We start from the raw sequence: 23085 nt of genomic DNA, 5'->3' as shown, positions 1-23085 counted from the left end.
AAATGTATTTTTAATCATGTAAAGCAGTGTTTCTCAACCGTTATTGAGCCAAGGCCCATATTTCACACGGCACACCACTGAACAAAACGATTCACAAAAAGTGGCTATACAGGGTCATTACATACCTTCTGTCATCTAGTGGAAGAAAATTTTATTGTTTTGACTGTTACTATACGTGATTTGCATAAATAAATTAACAAAACTTTTTTTATTAGAAAATATATATTTTTGGTCAAAATAATTGACATTGGATAATTTCCCGCGACACACCTGATGATCTCTCAGGGCACATTAATGTGCCACGGCACACTGGTTGAGAATTACTGATGTAAAGGACACCTTGTGTGTGAAATGCACTACATAAATTAACCTGCCTTGCCTTGTGAATGCAATTGTATTAAAACCAAGATTTAAGTAGTTAGGCTTTATGAAGGACGAAGTAAGAACATTTCTTCTCCCACATTATCATCCTTAAAAAGAGAGTAAGAGACAACAGTAAGCATTACTACCGGTAACCGTCTTGCCACACATTGGTTAGAACAGAACAGAACAATATCTGGATTCCGTTTTGTACAAAATGCTACTAAAATCTAATTGGAGTAGGCTTATATATTCCATGTAACGGTAAGGTTTGTACCGCTATATTTATTGTGTTTTAAAACCGAAATGCTTCCTCATTCCGATAAAGCCCAACATACAAGCGGAATCCTCATCCTCTCAAACAATTACAAGGGGACCTGGCATCCCCGAGAAGGGACTCAAGCGCTCACAAGGAAATGCTGAAGCCTTCCACACAATGGTAGGGTGAAGAGGGTCATACCCAGGGAAGGATTAGGAACATGTTTTCCTCTATCTTCCTTTCTGCAGGCCCAGCTGCCCGGTTGAGCTTGGCTCCATATTTATATCCAGACAAGTCCTGGAGGCAGCAAAAACACCCCTGCCTCTAAATCCACTGGGTTAACTAAGAAGAATGCCTGACGTACCCTTGTGTAATCCACCCACATCTTATCCCCCATTCCCTCTTTCACTCGCACATACATACCAAAGTAATTCACCCGCATCAGTGCAGAGAAGAATGCAATTTGAACTGCTCTTGATAATTAACCCAGATCCATCGCCAACCCCATCTCTGCTGATTATATAAATGGCCATTAACAAAGGGTTATGAATATTCATTAGTCGCGAGTGGTTGTCGTTCTATCTTTTTGGGTGGGTGGAAATTGTGTGCAGTGGGGATGGGGTTATTTGGCTGTGACTGATTGCCACACACATTTTATTACAAATAATCCATGTCTGCAGTTTTGCTGCTAATAAGAATTTTGTTGATAATGTTTGACATCCAAAGTGATATTTATGCAAATGACATGCATCCATTATTTCCACATCGCCGTCCCATGGTAATCTTGTGCCAAACAACAAAGTATCTCACGCATACTGTACCACATTTCTGCTAGAGTAACTTACTGTATTGCAAAACACATCGACTTGACTTTACACCAGAGTTGAGCTGCAAGTTGAGTTCACATGACTAACAGAAATAGAATTTCAATGCGGCTGAGATAATCAGCCTTGTGAATTGCGGCCACATTGTATCAAAGCTGTGATTTTACCGTAAGACTTGAGTGGTGACAGACAGAGCAGAACAGAGAGGAGGAAAAAAAGATGAGTGGCAGCAAAGGAGCAGGAAAGGGAGCAAAGGAGGCACAGCGAACGCTTTCATGATGAAGACAAAAAAAAAAAAAAAAAAAACAACAACTGCCCACTCACAGTGCGATAAATTGGGAGTTGACACAAGTCACAGCACAACAATGGGCTAGAACATTGGCTGGGGAGCCATCACTGAGAAACCGATGAGATCAAGCCTGAGAGAATTGTCTCTGGGAGCCAACATTAGGGCTTAGCTCCCAAAACGTTTCAGGATTAAGACAACATCCAAGTGGAGGTGTAGTTGGCAGGAGCACATCAGTCCCTCATTGATTTTCTCTGACATTTTTTCTTCAGTATTCTGTTGGGCCTAGGATGTCATGCTTTGTACCGTGCAATGATGGCACTTGTATGAGTACACAGGGCGAGTTTCGTGCACCTACAACTTTGCTAGCCAGTGTAAGCTAGGGGGTGCCGTTTCCGGCAATGCATTGCCTGGAATTGCACCCCACCCCCCCCCCCCCCGCCAAAAATTCTGTTATGTTGGGCCCAGGATGTCATGCTTTTTACTGTGATTGATGGTACAAGTATGAGTACACAGGGCGAGTTTCGTGTACCTACGGCTTTGCTAGCCAGAGTTAGCTAGGGGGTGCTGTTTCCGGCAACGCACTGCCTGGAATTGCACCCCCCAAAAAAATTCTGTTCTGTTGGGCCCAGCATGTCATGCTTTTTATTCTGCAATGATGGTACTAGTATGAGTACACAGGAATACCTTGTCTCATACTTGGTATGAAACTTTATGGTACAACGCACAGAAATACAATATCATGGATAGCACTACTGTTTGCGTCCCAAAAAAAATCGAATCCAAAAATCTGTCCGTTTGTTTCATTCTGTTTTCCACAAGTGCCTTCAGCCACCTCTACACTTAAAAATGAATGAATTCTGTTCCGCATCTGATAAAAAAGTCAGATTCAGACACAAAATTAGTGCTAAATAGACAATAAGGTTACAATAAATGTATGCAAGTTAATCATTTAAATCAGATTTAAATATCACTACACGTACACAAATTCAGTATATTTTACAGAGTACACATATTCAAGCCATTGTAGCCACCCTCCAAACGATCGAAGTTCATGATGTGACGCAAAATACACATTTTTCATATTATTACAAGTGCTCTCCACTGTGTATTTTATAACCCTGAACAGCATTGATAGCATAATGGTTTGTGCTGCTGCCTTTCATGCATGTTCGCCGCTGGAGGTTTTTAGTGCCGGTCCAAAGTTTGAATAAATGCGAACGTTTCTTTAAGAAAATGCATCTGGCCTTAAAACGCTTTCATAAAACTCAATGCTAACGGATTGATAGATCCTCAAAATGGGGTTGCAAACTAATTTTGCTCAGGTAAGGAATGAAACATTTCAAGAACCAAATTCCTTAAATGAATGAAAAAGAACTCCACACACAAGAATGTATTACAACAAAGAAATTCTGTGGTGATTTGAAGATCTAAACCAGGGATATTCAAACGTGTAAAAGAAAGGGATCTTTGCACGAATAGGACAGTATAATATGCAGTTTTTAGAACCCGCTCATGGTGTGATTCACAAATATAACACCATTTTATTGGGAAAAACTGTTCATGCATTTGCTCACTTCATTCCACTCAAAATAAGTAATGAGAGGACACTCCAAATGTGAGTGTGTGAATGTGTGTGTGTGCGCATGTGTGCACAAAGGTACTTTCATATTGAATTTTACTTCAATGCTGTGAGATTAATTGAAAATAATTAATGGAAATTGCACTTTAAATCGAGTGAGCTGGAAACTAATGATCTAATTATGGGGAAAAAAACAAAAAACAACGAAACATTTGATTCCCAGCTGTGCGCCGAAAGAAGCTGTCAAGAGGTCAGCATGTCTATCACCTCATGAACAGAACAACATCTGCTGTTTATTTAGTGTTTCACCACATCGCTGGCTTTCTTTACATGGACGGTAATATTGACTTTATTATCTTTGGCCATGTAGGTCAGTGTTTCCCAATCTTCATGAAGCAAAGGCACATCTTTTACATTAGAAAAATCTCACAGAACACCGTTAAGAAATATGTGACAAAAAGTACAGTATATGCAGGTTTATTTAAGTACCTTGTGCCATCTCATGGAAGACCATTTAATTGTTGTTCCTTTGCACTATACATTGCTAGTACAGTAAATCAATCATTTTTGGCTTTAGGCTACCGCTTTTCCTCGCTCTAGTCACGGGTGACCTAGACCCTAGCCCAGCTGACTTGTATACCCTGGACTGGTCGTCAGTCAATTGCTGGGCAAGTTCAGACAAAAAAAAAAAAAAAAACACTCATACCAATGGGAAATTTAGAGCCTTCAAAGAACCAAACATGCAGCCATGGCAACCCCAAAAAAAACATATTGCAACATGTTTTCGGACCAATAAAGTGAAAATGGATAATTGCAGGAAGCACGTGTAATGATCTATCACAGTACGCTAATATATCACGGCAAAGTAGTTGGAATCATTAATGCTGGCTATTTTTCCCCCACAGTGGGTTTTTGGTTGTATGTGTGCAACTCAGCAATTTTTGATAAATTATCTCAATCTGTTCTCAACGACTAATATATATATATATATATATATATATACTAATATATATATATATATATATATATATATATATATATATATATATATATATATATATATATTAGTATATGTATATAAGTATATAAGTATAAGTATATATATACTTATATGTATAAGTACTTTTAGGGGTGCTTTTAGATCTACATTTTTGCTTGAATTTGAGTCTGATATGAAAAAAAAAATCTGATAACAAGATCAGCATCTTTTAAAATCAAAATAAGATTGATTGAAAGGTCTGTCAAATGAACCTAGATTCATTCTCTCACAACGCTTCCATCAAATTAATCCTCAGATGAGGACAAGCACCTTAGACTGCACAGAAAATGCATCTTGGTTGACTGGCACTTTCAAGGATGCAGATTAATTTAGTCACATATATCACGGGGGTCTTAAAGCCACTGGGGAAGGAAATGAAGATGTTAGAGTCAATTTCTTTGCCAAATGGAGTAGCCATCATGTCAAAATTCAATCTGTTTATCTTTTCTTCTGATAGCAAGAGTGAAAGTTGAGGAGTGGAATTCGCCCCCCCCCCCCCCCCACACACACACACACACTGAATTATTGCACAAGCAGAGATTGGAGAAAAGTGGATCATGACAAGTACACCTGCAGCATTTAGCCCATCTTCATCCCACATCTATCTCTCCCTTGCTGTGATTTATCTATCAGTCTGGGCTTAGATTGACTCTGTGCTGTACAACAGGCCATTAAAGCCTGGGGGAGATTCACCTTGCCATGCCGCAGCCTCAGATGAAAAGCTAAAAAGAGCACATTAACTCATCAATATGAGAACATGAAGATGAAAACAGTTGTCAAAGGCCTGCCAGATATAACGGATCGCACCTTTTGTATGTAACCGAGGTCATCGGAGTCAAACAGCAACAAAAGTCAGAATGAACATGAACCGCGTGAGACTATCATGACAGATTATTTTTTTTCATACAAATTATAAAGTAGCTAGGGAGTGTTTTCCTCAATACAAGCCATGCAGCAGTAATGCTGTGGCAAGTCACCATTTTGAAATCTGAAAACGCTGATAACCGTCATAAACTTCAAACGATATTCTTTCTTTGTCTGCTGTGGTCACACGTGTGGGCACACGTGTTGATGATGCAGTAAGAATCAGTGTGCAGAACACATTATTGTTGGGTGTCCCAGAATGCATCACTCAATAATCGTCACAAGCCATTTACCACAAGGGGGTGGGGGGCATGCACTGCAGACAGTCCCTCAATCTAAATCTCATGTCATGTCTTCATAAAAGCTCTCGTTGAATTTCTTCCTGCATAATTTCATTCATTTTCCAGCATTGGCCAATTTGGTTAATTGAACTTTAATTGGAAAGCATAAATGTGAACACATGAAATGAACGCAATTGTACTGTCACGGTTTATGTCTCGGTTACAATTACTTTAGTACTAAAAATACTGCAGCCTTGGCATGCAAAAACACCTAAGCTATAGTTTCTAACAAATATCAACAGTTCAATTTCAACCTCCAGTGCTTATTAGCTCACAAAACGTTTTTAAAATGGATCGCTTTAAAAGGAGAGGCCCATTCAAATATATATTTTTGATTTAATTTCCTCTATAAGATGGCTGGAAAACAAATAAATCATTCATTTGTTACTTTTAAATATATACTTTTTAAAAAGAATAAAAGAATGCTATCTGACTGTTCTGAGCCCATGTTTCAATGTCAATGTTGTATTTAGTAAAAGAAAGATGCTTCCCATTAAACTAGTTGAGACGGAATCAACCATCGTTCTGCTGAATGCAGCCAAGTGGTGCACTCCAAGGCACGGTCAATTAACAATTTGACGCAATCAACAAAAACTTAATGATCGATTTTTTTGCGTAATCAGCTACGGTGCCTGGGCCAAATTTAAATTACCGGTACTAACGGGTTTTGGAGAACATTTGTGACTAATAATTGTATTTATTTTTTGGTCTCACAGTGCATCTAACAGCAGTTGTATGGATTTGCAAGCCAGCGTGTTTCTTCAAACAAGGTGACACGAGGAGATCTGTGCGCCAACAGAAGAGGGCATTTCAGTCTGCTCAGTATTCTTCCGAGAGAAAAAAAGAGAGCACTTTTGTGCATATGAGGAGTTGTGTGTATTTGACTTCCATGTCGTCATTTTCGTGCAACCGTGAAAGAGGCGCGACTCGAAGTTTAAGGGAAGTTTGACAGGGAATGCCCTCATTTAATAGTCGCTCCACCCAGCTCCACACTTCCTCCTCAAACTGAGGAATGCTCGAGTCGCGCGAACCATCATGTGCTCCTTCTACCGGGGCGCAACCGAGAACATCCCCGCCGGCTGTATAGCCGTGTGTGTGGAGGCTGCATCGTCTCCTGCCAGAAGACTCAGCAATGCCTGGTGAATACGGCCAGCAAAATCATCGCTGCCCCTCTGCCCTCAATAAAGGGACATTTATCTCACCCGCCTCACCCACAGAGCTGGTGACACTGCCCGACTCTCACATTGCCACTTCAGCTTCCTGCCTTCAGGGATGAGGTGCCGGAGCCTCTGGGCATGGTCCTCAAGGCTGTCAAACAGCTTCATTTATCAGGTTGTCAGGATGCTGAACTCTGTCGACTATGTCCCCCCCGTGCCAGCCGTGACTGGACTATAATACACGCGACATCCTACCTCAGTTGCTATCTAATTTTGCACAGATCATGTATATTTTGCACATTTGTCTGCGTTAACTGCAGAAATTCTGCTAATACAACGCACTCGTTTACAAAAGCTATACAATACAGAAGAAGTACTACACCCTGTGCATTGCCAATTTGTCTTTAAAATTGTATATGTCGTATTTTTTACATATTTCAATTTTTGATTTTAATGTATCATTACCCGTAACTACAAAGAGAGAACCAAGATTTCAATCCCTCTGTATGGCAATGCAAATCCCTGAAACCTTAAAGCTGTGCCTCTCTACTGGCATCAGTCAATTCATCCAAACGGAGTGATACTACGACTTCTCCAAATATTACCAAAACATGATCCACAATGTCTGCTGTAGACGCTCTGTCATTTGACAACATGTATACGCTGAAACTTTGTCCAGCGTAGTCTCTGACAAAATTAAAATGGTTGCAACTAACAGGTTCTGCTCAACGTCTTTTTTGGCCTTAGCTATGAGAAATATAGAATAAGATGGAGTGCTTTGGCTGATGTGGAAACTTTTTGAGGTGTTTCTTGGGCTCTGTCAGTAGACAAAGAAAAGTCGATTTCAGCCCAAAATTCTGATATTAACTTGTCCCATTGTTTTTATTTGACGAAAAATGTAAAGTGTGTAAAATGTGTGTCCTACCACCTTGATGAAGGTGTCCTGATGTGCTAATGGTCTCCTAGCTATGGTTTTTACGCATGAGTCTGTGTGCCAAATAAATGATTTGGGGATCATAGTATGGGTATATTTAGGGTTTAAACTATGAACCTTCAAAAAACAGTATATAGTAACAGGTAAGCATAGTAGCCAACCGTATTTTTCAAGTTTAGGTATCCCTACTTTCAGAGAATCCTCTTTTGAACTGAGATGAAAGGGCACATTTGAATCAGTTGATGAATAAAAAAAGAACCCTGAAATCCTGTCAGTTTGTGCTTCAATTATCCAAGGAGAGTGAGGCAAATACAAATGAAAAACAAAAGAGAAAGGCTGAGAAGGATGGCCAGAGATAATTGAATGTAAATAATAAAAAAGAAGGCCTAAAGCCAGGACTTGCATTGATAAAGTCACACCTTTAACTGGGTCTTGAGGTCTGTCAAACAGATTCCAACAGTACCTGTCATACGAGCATGACGTGGTTGAAGGAGGCTTATGATATGACACAGATGCTGACACTGACACTGTTTCCAAAACCACAAATCTGAACGAGAATTATGAAGCAGTCAGCAGAAGTGAGAAACCATAATACAGCATTTGTGATTTCCTGTTGTAAATGTAGGCAAGACAAGCCCCATGTGGAGGGTGGGAAGAAACTGTTGTAAACTGTTTTACAACTTTCATTGTTGGCCTTTTTTTTTTTTTAAACCAGCAATATTTTCCAATTAACACATTTTTCATGCCTCATTATTAAAGAAATACATGGGAGACATCCCACGTATTCTATTTGTTTATGTTAACCGAAATGATATACAAAAGGTTATAACGGAGGCTCAAAACCTGACAGAATACTGCCACAAACACTTTGCTGTTTTTTTTTTTTTCTAATACACTCAAATAGAGCAGTTTTGTTTGGCATACTTTTAAACCCCCACACAGAGAGACCCACCAACACACACTTGTAATGTTGCAAAGCTTAACCAAATTATTGACTCGGTGTCTGTTAAAAGAGGGATGAAAGAGAGGAGCCTGGCAAGGTCTGATAAGCCTCTGTAACAGTAATGATAATGTTTTCATAAAGCTTATTAATTGAGTTTGGAGGTAATTGCTACATTTACTGCAAGCTGAGCGTGTTGGTACTGCTGACAACTGTCACACTGACAAACAAGTCATGGAATATGGATTTTCATCCCTGACAGTGTGTAATAACCTAACTAACCTACCAACATTGAAGGGAAAATATTCGTGTTACAAATTGCCGCGGAATTTGCATGATCAAGATATCTTTCTTAATCATCACTGAAGGGAATATCATGTAGCTTTGATCAAGAAAAAGAATACAGAATCATTTTATGGTCTAACGGTGAATGCAAGCTGATGACATCCTAACCTTGTTGAAAAATACAGTATCTGGCTAGCTCGCCAGCTCTTTAGCTATCTGACAAGTGGTCAGTCTGTCTGTTGAATGAGAAAAGTCTTTGCAAATTGCCACCGCAATATAATTACCATGATAACCAATAGCTTGCCGAGACAAGACTCGTGATAGTCAATGGGGCGGTCATTAAAATACGCGGTGCTGCGTGTTGGTCATTTCAAAATTACACCGCTCACAAAACGAATGACACATTGCTCTTTGTTTGATTGTCATGTGTGAGGTCTGTCATCAAACATTTTTGAAGATGTTGAAAAAGCTTTGTTCACATTTGCGGGACTAAATACCGGTTCTACTTGATTATTGTGATGCTTTTGAGGGCCTTAACCATATCTAATTTCAATGTATTTGTTTGGGACGGTTCCCTCACTCCTTTTGTTTGCCTATTTAGCGGGTAAAATACATTTTCTATTGGGTTTCAGTCTGGATATTGCTGTCGCCATCATATTGTCCATCAATGAAGATTAGTGAGCCTCTTCTAGAAGAAGCCATGCAAGCCGAAGCTATGGTAGTTTCACAGTTAAGCTTATATGCTGGGGATCAGGAGCACATCCTGCCTTAGCCTTTCTATCGCTTTGGTAAAGGTTAATCCTTTTCTCATCAGTCCGTAAATCTCCCAGATTTTTTTTTAGACTAGTCTCTTTATTATTGACAAATCCCAGCCTGACCTTCCTACTTTCTTGCTAATAAGTGGTTGTATCTTCTAGTATTGCATCTGCACTATTGTTCATGCTCATGACCTTCACACCTGCCCAGTGCAGATTGTTGCTGATGTCACTCACAGTTTTGTGCAGCTTCTTGACAAAGCTTTCTATCGCTGCCAATTGTTGCTGTTTTCCACCTACCCAGTTCGCATCTTTCAGTTACCAGTAAATCAAACACTTTGTGCCTTGACTCATGGGACACACAACTTGAGTTTTTTGAGTTTTTTTTTTTTTTTTGTGTGTGTTTCGTTTTTTTTTTATTTGATTTGCGAGTGAAAATTTAACCCCAGGGAACTTGCGAGTGAAAATTTGACCCCAGGGAACATACGTCTTTTTTGCCGTAATTGCACATTACATTACATTAGATGGCAGTGGCGCTCTCATTGTCAGAGTGTGGGGAGTGCAGGGAGTGTTATTACTATGCGTATATAGATATAAGATGCTTCTGACCTCTTGACTTTTCCTAATTCTGTGTATATTTCATTCACATGTTGCAATTTTATCGTATTAAACAATATAAAAATAGTTACTTGCCATTACTCCTTTAACTACGACGTCACAGTCACTTTGACGGCTCTTCTTAATCGAACGCACGTTGCGCTGGGACGGTGCCGCCAGGTTTCTATAGCAACCAGCAGTTGCAGCGAGAAACGCTGCTGGTCACCATGATCTATAAAACAAATCTTATGGAGCAGAAGAGGCGTTACATCTGCTGCAAAATATTGACGAGTCTGAGGATAAATTACCCGTCTGACACTCAGCAAGTCTGAGTAAAAAATTCCCCCTAGTGAGGAGGAGGAGCCGTTTGAACATCAGATCAGCAGAAAAAAAGAGATCATTGTAGAATCTTTCATATCATAGAAATCAAGATTGTTTAAACAGGTTCTCAGGGTGAGTAAAAGGACATTAATGAGGCCATGTCTGTGAAGAGCTCTAAATAAATCGTACTTCCTTGCTTCATGTGTAAATAACAGTGTTGGTCAGTAGCAGCGTAACAAATAGTAGCTAGGTCATGTTTATTGTGGAAATAGCTCGTTTTTTTTTTTTCTTTGTCTAGTTTACTTATAAGAGACAGACGCTTGAAAAGGGGTGTGTAGACTTTTTATATCCACTGTACTTTTGTCATTTAATTGTAATGTAGCTTGTTATATGTATCCAATGGGTATTGATGTTTTAGGTAGAAGAACCTGTAAGTAGCTTGCCCAAACCAGGTAATTGAAAGAGCATCTGTTATCAAACAGCATGCTGTACACTTAACCACTTTGGTCATTGCATTTCATTTCCTGTGCATTTCGATACCACTTTGTAGGGCACATTTTCCATAAACACAGCAGTAAAGGTCAACATCGGGGTCATCCAAACCATTCCAAACACAGTCGTGTTCATCTTTATGATCTTACAGATGCCGGCTGTCATCAGAGGATGTGGCGGGCATTGGGCGGCAGTAGAGATGCTGCCGGAGAATGTCGGATGTGTGTTGATGAGTAATGTCGTCTGACGGCTGATGTTGGGTGAAGCGTACAGTAATGGGGAGACAGAGGTCAAAGAAACCATTACCACAGTGGGGGTAGAGAAAAAAGGGGAAATGAAAGTGGCGACTATGGTGTTGTCTTCTCCAACTGTCGGGCGTGGCGGCTGCCCTTCTGCTGTGACTGACAATCTGCACGCTGGCTGTGCATTCATTTACAGTGTGGACTGGCCTGACCATCATCATTAATCCAAGTCAGAGGTGATATGAAATAAAATGTTGCTTTGACCGTTGATTTATCTAAAAGTTTTTTGAGGGCATACTGTTTGTATTTTTGTCCTTTCTCTCCTCTGCTAGTCTTTTCTCTTGTTGCATTAGTCAACAATGTGATGACATTGAACTGCACTCACACAGAAGAATCTATTAGATTATTATGCTCGCACTGCAATCCTTCTTGTACTCTGATGACAATCTACTGAAATAAAGCACTACATTTGCATTTATTTTCTCAATTCAGTTGAGATATGAGTCGATCTCAATACTGTTGTGCCGATAGTTCTTGCATGGGAATAATAATAGCTACTCAAATGAGGCGGCATGTAATTATTGTGTCTGACCTCTCCTTGCAGTCAGCGAGTACACACAACATGCATGGAAATGTTTACTGTCTTCCATCTATCAACATATGTGACTTTGTTTCCCTGACGACAAGGTTACCAAAGAATCATATACAAGCGCTCTTTTGTAAAGATGCCATGTAATATATGTTGCAAGGTTATAACTCAGCGACAGTCGACGCCCGTGGTTCCCTCTTATTATGATGAGTTGAAACACCTTGATATCCACTGCAACATTAGCACGCCATCTGGAAGGGTAATAAGGCATCTTCTGTAGTAGTGGGTGGGCCCTTACAATGGGTATTCTTGTTAACAAAAATTATGTTAAAGGAATCATCCGGCCGGCATGGTCCATTTTTCACTAACAAGCTCAATTTATATATGTATTGTTTTAAAAACAGGTCAATTATATTTTTAGCTTGCATTTTCAATTGTATCAGTAAATAAGTAAAAGTCTGTAAATCAGTAAAATAACTACTCTCAAAATGCCCCTTTCTAGTCAGCAATATAACCACGCCCCCTCCCTCTTCAATCTTGGTGGGGGATAACGGGAGGACCAGGACAATATTTGTCCATTCAAAGTCATTGTGCATACATTGCTAATAATTTCCAAAAACGGTGATCAATCGGCTCCAAATTAATGTGGACACATCTTTAGTTATATCCACTTTAACCTCTGAAAATATCACAAGGATTACACTCTCTATGGCTGATTTATAAGAGAATGAGGAAAGACCTTGTGGGAGCTAGGTGTCAGTCTGTCTGCCTATGGAATCCAGCAAAACTTTAGCATCGCTAAATGTTTCAAAACGGTGACCAGTCGCACCAAAATTCATATATATATACATATACATATCATCACAATATTTTTGATTTTATTTAGGTGATAATAGTTTTTCCTCATAGGGGGTCACATTTAATGTCAATAATATCCCAAAGGCTGATCGCGTTTATATTTTCACAGATTGAAGTGGACAAGAGTATGAATGTGCATTTAAATTTTGGTGGCAATTGGTCACCCTTTTCAGACACTAGGTGACAACAGAATGTGACAAACCAAGCTTGGCTGCTTGTTTAACTGACGTAGTCTGTTGGATGTGTCAATCATGCAATCTCCTGATTTGGGGGCGTTACAACTTGTGCTAAAATTCATCACCAAAATTTTTTTTTAAAAACACTACAGCGTTTTTCAGAGGGTTGAATTTTAGTGCTGACGTCACAATTTTTACATACAGACCTATTATATAAGTGCCAGTTCAGTCTAATCAAGTGTCCATTTAAGGAATCTAAGGAACAAAAGCAAAACTATGTGAAGGACATTGAGGAGCATGTGACATTGCCTCATGGGGAGGGTGGAGACGCGCAGATTGGAAACAAGGGATGACGAGGCAGGCGGAAGGTGGATTCATCGTGCAGCCAGTATGCCTTGTTGCGACCCTAATTTTAGGCTGTGGGTAATGAACATATCCTGCGACAAACAGGGGAACTGTAAGAGTTGACGCATTGTTGGGGACAAATTTTCATTCCGGCAGACAGCCGTGACACCACCTGGCGTCTGGAGATGGAGGAATGGCCGAGGGGAGACAGAAGTAGTGAATCACCACTACTGATTAAAGTTCACCTGCCAGAGGTTTGTGAGGTCATGTGTGGCTTGAAATTGTCTCGATGACAAATGCATCCATTCTCTGCGTAATGGTTAGTTACACTGAGTGTTTCATTCAATTGAGGCCGAGGTTGTTGTCGCAGATTTAAACCACTGGCTTGGTATTTTATGTGACGGTGCAGCGAAAATTGGGAGCACAAACATTACATCAGCAAAATGGAATGACATTAAGAGCAAGCAGACCTCACCAAGGCTGAAACATTCAGAGAAAACATACAGAACAAAGAGCAGAGTTTGATATAATATTGAGGGCTCCATTTTCATAGCATGTGGAAATGCTGGCTTTACTTGATTTTGGGCTCGCTGTACCTATTTGTCAATTTAGCAGACACTTTTGCATCATGCTGGGCGTTCTGTCATAGTGAGGGTGTGCCCTTGAAGATACGCCCAGCAACCTGAACAATAAGGCGGCAAAATGTTGGCCTAAAGGATATGCTTTCTTGAATACTGGCGCAGGTAGTCTAACCCGATTTTAGTGAATTTTATCTGGGCATTGGCAGACAGATTCTGAGTTCCTCTGAGTTCATCGTTTTTTTTTACTATCATTATTATTATTATTACAGTATTTGCATGTCTGACAGTGTAGTAGTGGCTACATGATGGCTTGGCTATTACACATTTAGGCCACAATTCAATTATACGGTGTAGTGCACATCAGAAAGCCTAGTACCCTTACATATATTCAAACAAAAATAGATGTCAACTTCTCACATCAAGTTCATCTTGAGTGAACTTCGGTACAGTAATGTGATCTACCCTGTGTCGAGACCTTTCTGGAAATGGCGCTCCATAACAAAAAGAATTAGCCATACTTGTGAATATGCTAAAAATACAGTGTGTCACATGATCATCGCTTTTTAGATTTTGAAGTATCAAATAGAGATGATTTTCCTATCCTCTCTGCGGCCTTACAATTTCACAGCTGTTGGTGGCCAAATATTGAGCGTACCGTAGACCGTGCTGTCATTTTAGCCTATTGAGACCAACGGCATGCTTGATCCAAACCCTTTTCATTTGCTCCCAAAGATCCCCTTTTCTCATCCATTCAACCTTGATGGCTCCTTTCACACCACTGTCTGCACCCTCCCCTGGTAACACAATGAACACCAGTCAGCCACCCTGTCTCTCAGATAGACTTTTATCTCTTGAGAAGCCCAGAGCTTGTGGAAAGCCTTTTGTTACCTATCTCGGAGGTGGCTGAATGGCTTTTTCCTTTGATTTGTTCCTTGCCACTTTTCCCTCACATTGGACGTTTCCCTTCCACTTCAGAGTAAAGCTGCTGTCTAAGCTGTTAGGTACCTTACTCAATTTTACAGTTGTTTTCGGGCTCACCAAATAAGGTCATATTTTGCACATGATTACAAATGGAGTAAACTGTGTGAGACTAATGTCATTGCAAAAGACCGATATTGATGGATTGGATAGTGTTTCTGGATTTACAGTGTCTACTTTTTACAGGATTCTGATGCACAGTATTTTCGGCAGGCTATTTACAATCTAGTGTAAATAAATTCAATCTGCACATGCACAAGCACCATCATCCACGTCTCATTTAAAAAAAAAAAACACATAAAATCTGCACAGTCAATTGTAAGCGATCAGCATCCACACATCAGTTACAATATTTATATCGACTGCTCTATCTACAACTATAATCCAAGGAAGTGGTTTTGCTATCAAGTTGCAATGCAAGACTCGAGAACTCAAGACACCACAATGTCAAAATACAAAGGCAATGTTTTGAGACGCACTCACAATGGTTTCTCTCTCGCTCTCTAACACTATTTTATGCTTCAAGTGACACAAATGGCCCTCTGGGTAATTTGAATGATGAGCAGAGCATCCATACTAAAGATGCGTCTGTAGAATACAATTGTACTTTATCTGGACACTGTGGACCCTCTTAATTACTACTATCCTCGCATTCTCTTTGCAGATACTATATTGATCGTTCTGACCTAGTGGGAGCTGCACACACCTCTCACTACAATGTCTTAATTGTGACTACACAAGTTGCCATGTAGCTGTAGAAGAGTCCAATCATAATCAGCTCTTCTTACTACAGTCTCAGCTAAACAGGGACATTTTGCTCATGCTTGAAGAAAAGTGATGGCTAGCATTAAAAATAATCTCTACAGCCTTCATGTCTAATACAAGTCCCTTTTCCCTAGTCCGCTCTTAAGAGGCAGCTGTCAACAGTCCTCTCGCAGCAGAGTGAGTAGCCGCGTCGGACAGGAATCAGCCTTTATATAGATTGTTATTGTTTCTCCCTGCTCACGCATCCCTCGTGCCATCCATCTCTTGTTCTTCCCCCCCCCCTCCGATTCAGGCAGGTTTCATCCGCACAAGGTCATTGCTCTTAGGCAGTCGCATCTCGGCTTTATTCTTCCAGCAGGTCAGTGGGTCTGGCGCACATCACAGCTATTATTCCTCAGGAACAAATGGTCGTCCCACGCTTTGATCTATGGCCTTCCTTCTCACTTCTATAATACCCTTGACAGAGTTTCATTTTTGTCCTGTTACCACTTTTAGCAATGATTCATCTTTTTGTTTTGCCTTAAAATGCCACATCATTGGGGAGAGGAATATGAAATTACAGCTGGTAGATGATATTTTGCATATAAGAACCCCGATTTCAATGAAGTTGGGATATTGTGTTAAATGTAAATAAAAACAATGGAATAGTTTGCAAAACCTTTTCAACTTGTATTCAGGTGAATACACTACAAAGACAAGATATTTAATGTTCCAACTGATAAACTTCATTGTTTCTTTTTTTTTTTTTTTCAAATATTCACTTGTTTTGAATGGGATGCCTGCAATATGTGCCCAAAAAGCTGTGACGGGCATGTTTACCATGGCGTTACATCATCTTTATTTTACCAACACTTAAGATGCATTTGGGAAGTGAGGACACAAACTGTTGAAGCTTTGTAAGGTGAAATTCTTTTCCATTGCTGTCTGATGTCAAACTTCAATTTTTCAATAGTCCGGGGTCTCAGTTTCCGTATTTTGCACTTCATAATGTGCCATGTAACATTAATCAGTTTGAACATTAAATATTGCTATTGAAGTTTGCTGTCGGAATTGCTGACGGAAGCCCGTTTGAAATCAGAGGCGGATCGGCCGATAAGCGGGTACTATTACCCCCCACCCCGTGAAAAAAGGCAAATGACGGACGACGGAAGGGTACCCACACTGCAGACGGATGATGAATAATGGATGCTCAGTTTTTAGTAAAATGCCCAGCTCTGGTTGGGGGGTTGTGGTTTCAACTAAGATGTTTGAATTATTTCCACAGAACACACCCACTATGCCAAAGTGACAACAGAAATCAGATGTTTTATTATATTTTGAAGAAAGACATAGAATGTTCAAGTTAAACATCTTGACTTTGCACTCAAACTCTTCATGTTGGACTGGCAGTTATTTTTCATTTATTATTATATTAGTGCCCAATACTGGATTCATTTTGAAGCACTTTGTGTGGATTTCTTTTAAACAATCCCCCTTTTTTATTCTCCCTTTGAATTTGACATGAACAATTCCTTGACCTTGGTTGGTTCTTTGTGTATTTTTTTTCCCCATTTGTTGTGTCTCTGGAGGTAGTCTCTCATTTGCAAGTATTTATAAAAATCCTTTGTTGCTAAATCAAATTCATGTGAAAGTGTGGTAAAGATTCAGTGGCAAGTTGGCAACAAGAAGTTCAGCCTGACATTCAACATTTGTAAATCATCTTGGTATTTCTGCGTGGACAACATCCGAGTATGAAGAAGGCATACTTAACTTTTAGCAAGGATTTAAGCTGCAATCACCTCCAACAGCAACATTGGCTTGTCTCTGATTAATGAGTTCCGTGTGGCATTTTGAGCCACTCTCATCACAAGTCCAACAGCGGGATCATATGGACGACCTCTTTTCCATATGAATAGGAGGCTTATCATTTGTGACACCACAGACTGCGAATGGACAAAGAAAGGTGTGTGAGCAGGGCTGATGTGCCACCGCCCAACAGAGGGATTTTTCCCTTTATTCTGGGCCCTTCAATACCGGTGCTCAGCTTGAGGCTTTGCTTTAAAACACTAGGGGCAACTTGAAATGAGCTAATTACTAAAAGCTGGCCAAAACATTCATACACATTATGAATAATGAATCGCAGATGGGGGTTCTTACTCAACACTTGTTTAGTTACACACAACGAGACATTGATGGATGCATTGGCAGGTAGGCTAAGAAACTAACGTGGAATAAAACCATTTATAAGAGAACCCGCGCTCAGTGACTTTTACGAGATTCAAGACAGCTGTTTTTGTTCCCCCCGATTTTGAATTGCAATATACTCTAAATAGGGCAATTGAAGTTGAAAATTTGCTGACCCCACTAAGCTAGCTAGCTAGTGTGATCTACTGGTTGAAATAGTTTTCTGGCATTTGTGAAGATATTCCCCACAGAGGTCTCAGCTTTTGAAATTGCATATTGTTTCATTAATGAAACAAGTGCTTGTTGCATAGACAAAATCTACTAATATCACACATTTTAAACAGAAGCTTTTAACGTGGAACTGACAAAGAAAGGGTCAGAAGATAAAAATGCCAAACCAATTAGATTAAATGCTAAAAGTCTACTGTACTTGTCTTATAAACATTATACTGTAATTAGCTATTATTGGTAAAAAAAAAACAAAAAAACAACATCATTCTGTAATGTACAAATGTGTCTTAGCATCCTGATGATTCCAACACTTGTCTGACCTTGATGCAGGCACATTTGGGTCGTGCTTGCTTCTTGAGAAAGCTAGAGCAGGCGTATAAGAAGCACAAGAAGAATTAAGAAGTTAAAATATGTAAGGGCATGCTTGTGTTTCTCTCGGTAGGAGGCCTTGAATATTGAACACCAACACAGTCAAGTTCTGCCAATGCCATATGGGCATTTGTGTTGTTGTAAGACATACAAACCCTCCATTATAACACAAGCATTATCTAGTGTCACCTGAATTCCCCGCAGCCCATCCACATGCATAATAAATCTAGGAAATGTCAGCTGAGAGGCCTGAGGGAGATCCGTGCCATTTATTTAAGCTCTAGCTTACGATACAGCCGAGTGCCATTGATGTTTGGATAGAAGTGAATGAATAAAGAATGCAGACTCTTGCATGTCAATCATGGGTTTTACAGGAGACTGAACATAGCAAGCCTCAAGCCAACATATGTTAGCGACACACAATAAGACCCGCAAAACAATAACACAGACGGATGCTAAGTATTTTGATCAACCTCATGATCTCACACGTGAGCGCCTTCTCTCACACGTGCACAATAACACATCTGTTAATGTGTCACCGCGGAAAGCGATTAGCGATTTCATTAACAGCAGCAATCAAGGAGAATAACAGCGACACAGCATAGCCGGTGCATTTTCCTAAAACACACACAAAAATAATTTGAATGTGTCAATTCCAAGTAGCCAAAACCATAACAGCAGTTGTGTTGTGTTAAGAGACTTTGCTTAGCATCTGACAGCATATTGAAAGAGTAGCTCTGAGCGTTTCCTCTGTGTCCGACCGACTGACTGAATGTGGGTTTTTGTTTGTTTTGGGTTTTTTTTGTTTTTTTGGGGGTGGAGGGATGACTCCTGGAGGCCCAGAAGTTTCCACTAGCTTGTTTTTCATTCCCACACTCCCTTTCGCTGCGAGCCAAATCACTGAGCTATGACTACGGGCCTGGTTGGAAGTCCTTATCTGCTATCATTAAAGATGCATTTATTCCAACGCCTCAGGTGTTTGTGTGCATGTGTGTGCTTCCAAATGCCTCTTTTCCTTTTTTGCATGTGTGTACATGGTTGATGTATGTGTGTGGAAACATAAAAAGAAAGAAACAGAGGAGGGGGCTATAAATGTTTGTGTGTCTGGGTGGGCGGCTTCTGGGGGGATCTTGTGTGTGGTGTGGTGTGTTACTGTTGCATCCTCCTGTGTGTATGTGTGCACGTATCCTCCAAGGTTAACGCCGTCCGCCCATGCTCAACTGAATAGCGACTGAGCTAGGGTAAATGGAGATCAAAAGTCAAGCGCTGGTAAACATGCAAAATTATCATCAGAAATCATCGCTGTTCTCATTAATTCCACAAAAGGCCGATTTCCACCTTCCCTATGCAGTTCAAAATGTTGCTTCTCCAGCAAGTGCGCTCCGACTCCGGTCGTTTCTACACCCTCGCTCCCACATGAGAAAACAGCGCAAGGACATAGATGAAAGAAGAATCTCTCTTTGCTACTGACATTGGAGCGGAGCAACCAAAAGATAATGTAGTCTGTGAGTCACACTCACCTTGAGTTCTCTTTCCTTTTCATTACAGCTTCCATCTTCCACTAAGGGTAGCCGTGTTGTTGTTATCTTCCCCACAATCACTTCAATAATTTATGGCAATGAAACTGAGAGAGATGTGCACTGCATGCTTGTTGATAACAGGTAAAGTGTCTTCATTTCACAGCATCTGAACAATTCAAAGTAGCTATTCTTACACCGTTACAGTATTCAGTTTGTTCCAGGCACGGCCTCTTTTCAATGCCATATTATTAAAGAGAAATATGAAAGAACTCAAATGCTCTGTCGAAACACATCCATGAACTTCCTTGGGGGCACCAGCAGATGCTGTGAAATTATTACATAAAACATAATTGATGGTGAATACCACCCACGGACCTTATGCACCAAGCTTGGTTGGAGTCGTTTAAGTAGTTTGCGGACTAAAAATCAGTGGAAAACGGTTAGCTTGGTTTGCTTCCTATACTGACTTAATTGTTTTTGCAGTCAAAGCCAAGATGATGATAGTCGAGTCGACTTCCACCCCCGCTGGATGATATTTGAACAGTAATAGTGACTCACAGTGCTTTGGAAGCCTGTTCACAGCCTCGTCCCTCATCCAAATCTGTCCCCCAAGCAACAATGACTCAATTTTCCTCCCCGTGCTTGTGGCGGCCATCGAAGCCTTGCCGCGAAAAATCTGCAAAGAGGGATTGGACTGGTCAGTCACGTAGGCGGAGCGCACGGCTCTATACATATTTTTCAAGCGTGGAACAATGACTTGAGTGGTAAAGAAGCAAGTACTGATAATTACCTGTGTTGACCTTTCGGAAGCATCATACACACAATTTGCAATGACCAGAAGCTCAAAACGCCGCATAATCCAGTTAGTTCTGTTTTTGTGAACTTCTAACAGAAATAGTTGGCGAATTTCACATGGAGTATTGGCTATGTGTGGACAGCAAAGCCAAAAGCCAAGAGAAGACACGATTAAGACTTGTCTAAAAAAAAAATAATTCAAGCGAATGCAGATATTTGTGTTCCAATGAGGTTTTGAGGCTTTTAAAGAAAGCCATTCATTATTTCCCATCTGAGCCGGATTACTGATTACCGGGTGCTGTTTGACATTTACCGTATGCATTTCATTATTGGAACTGACCTGGAAATTAACGGCTGCCTCTTGGAGCTTCTGCTCCAAACCCCTCACTTGTGCAACTCGCCAAAGCGTTGACCCTCTCCTCGTCTCCCGCCTGACCTTTCAGTACTGCATTATTTAACGCACACAAATCCCACACAGACGGCCACTGAATGCTAGGAAAAGGTATTGACAGAGACATATGGCTGCTGGTGGATAACATGCATAATTGAGGAGTAGGAAAACAGGTTATATCGCTGGCTGAGGGCTGTGAGTCAAAGACGCAGACCTTAGGCCTCTACTGTGGGAGTCCACCTGTTTTGGAACACTTCACACTAATTGTTCTTATATGCTCAGCTGCAGTAAGACTTCCCTGAACCATTTTAAAACACCGATGTGAGAATTTTGCCACAGAAAGACAAGGATTGGAAATGAAAAATTAACTTCTTAGGTTGCAGTATCTGTTCAAGATTCTGTCGTCTGGTGTTGTTTGAAGACACAAGTGTCAAATAACTTGTAGGTGAAGCGAAAATTCCACTCTAATAAAGCCTAGTGGGCAGGAAACTGAATTTAACCCAGAAAGCAGTGCTTATTTGCAGAGCAAACGACATTATTAAAGCTATAAAATGTGCTTTCCTACTTTATTTAACTTCTTTTTTATTGTTCACTGCTTATTGTATCATATCATTATTAGCAAATGAAAAGACAACTTATTTGTGGCGCAGTGTCTGCACATCAGAGTCTTCCACTCGTTGGCAGCGAATTTGATTATAATCCGAAAACTGACACAAGGAATGAAAAAATAAAAAAAACAATTTAATAATTAGCAAGAGTCGACAAGAAAACCAAAGAAAATAAATGATAGCATGGTTGAGGAGGACAAAGAGTCGACATTAACAATCAGGTCTGCCAGTGAATAACGAGCTGGCCCCCAACATTTTAATTAGCAGCCTGCCGGACGGCACTGTGATTAATGAACACCATTTGATTCCAGCGTTGCTCTGAATTAATAACAAATTGACATTTAATGAAAATTACTTACTGCAATTGGAATTAAGCAGTTTCTTGCCTCTTTAAGCGCCTCAAAATAATAATAAATACAAATCTTGTTCTCCCCAATTGATCATAAACATGCGTTAAAAGATATATCAAAGGTGACTGGATTGAATTATGGGAGAATTTTGCAAACAGCATTAACGACTCCAATTAACTTTTCATAGCTGCAGGTCTGGGCAAGAAAACAAATCTCCCTGCAAGGTTTATGTAGATGTTCCATTATGCTGTGTCAAAATCGAAAAAAGAAAAAGAAAAAAAAAGGTGAGACTCCAGTACATGTAAAAATAGCTCCTATAATTATAGTGTGAGTTGGATCTACTGTGTGGTTTCTTCAACCAAGTACTTGTACGCCATTAAGGGCGGGAGCGCATAACCGCGTTTCTACCACTAGAGCCGGGAGCGCTCTTGCGTCTTTCTACCTTTAAAGCCGGGAGAGCGGATACGTCTGTGTCTTTTTTTTAATCCAATTCTATCTGGGAAAACTTCAGGTTTTCAAGGGTAATTCCAAAGGCGACCTTAGGTTTTGGGGAGCTGTTGAGCGAGGCGCTTTAGGCCTTAATGAGCAGAACCAGAAGATAATGGAAAACTCACAAGATCATTTTCATGTCGTGTCTAGCAAATAAGGGAAGCCTGGCAATGCACTAAAGTGTCCATCCCTCCATCATGATCAGTTTTCACTTGCATAATATTTTTCATGTTTTTTGTGGAGAAAGTGTACTTAACAAACACATAGGCCAATGCTCCTCTCATCTGAGGGGGCAAAAAATGTTTACTCTCGAGTCCGCCAGTAAACATCCGACAATTTAATTTGAAAAAGTCCTCAGCCTCTGACTGGAGATCAAACACTTGATTCTTCCCAGTAGGGGTCGCGACACAGCATTCACCGGGTGAGTGTACCCTCAAGCAGGGTGGCCACCTGTTGTTGCGTTGAGCCACTATGCCTTCGATATGGTCATAGTAGCCACAGGGTTCTTTTCTTCTGGCTGTCCTCATTGCGCCGTCTCACCACACTGCCCTTCATTTGTAGGCAGAACCTCACCAACCATATGAAACTTCAAATCAATA

General features: G+C 40.4%; 1 protein-coding gene across 6 annotated transcripts in view; it reads right to left on the bottom strand.

Moving 5' to 3' along the window:
• Positions 1-23085, bottom strand: part of celf4 (CUGBP, Elav-like family member 4) — a 255505-nt gene that overhangs the window by 159351 nt on the left and 73069 nt on the right. For 3 of the 6 annotated variants that reach the window (XM_086041185.1, XM_086041187.1, XM_086041189.1), the window contains one exon: positions 20412-20529. The exons of the other annotated variants lie outside the window; for them this stretch is intronic. The gene's annotated coding sequence lies outside the window, so the exon portion shown is untranslated. The remainder of the gene's footprint in view (positions 1-20411; positions 20530-23085) is intronic. 6 annotated transcript variants of the gene reach the window in all.

The sequence above is a fragment of the Filicampus tigris genome, chromosome 9 (genome assembly GCF_054856515.1).
Source record: "Filicampus tigris isolate MCC_2025a chromosome 9, RoL_Ftig_1.0, whole genome shotgun sequence".
NCBI lineage: Eukaryota > Metazoa > Chordata > Actinopteri > Syngnathiformes > Syngnathidae > Filicampus > Filicampus tigris.
The sequence above is the reverse complement of the archived record's forward strand: the minus strand, read 5'-3'. Positions and strand labels throughout refer to the sequence as shown.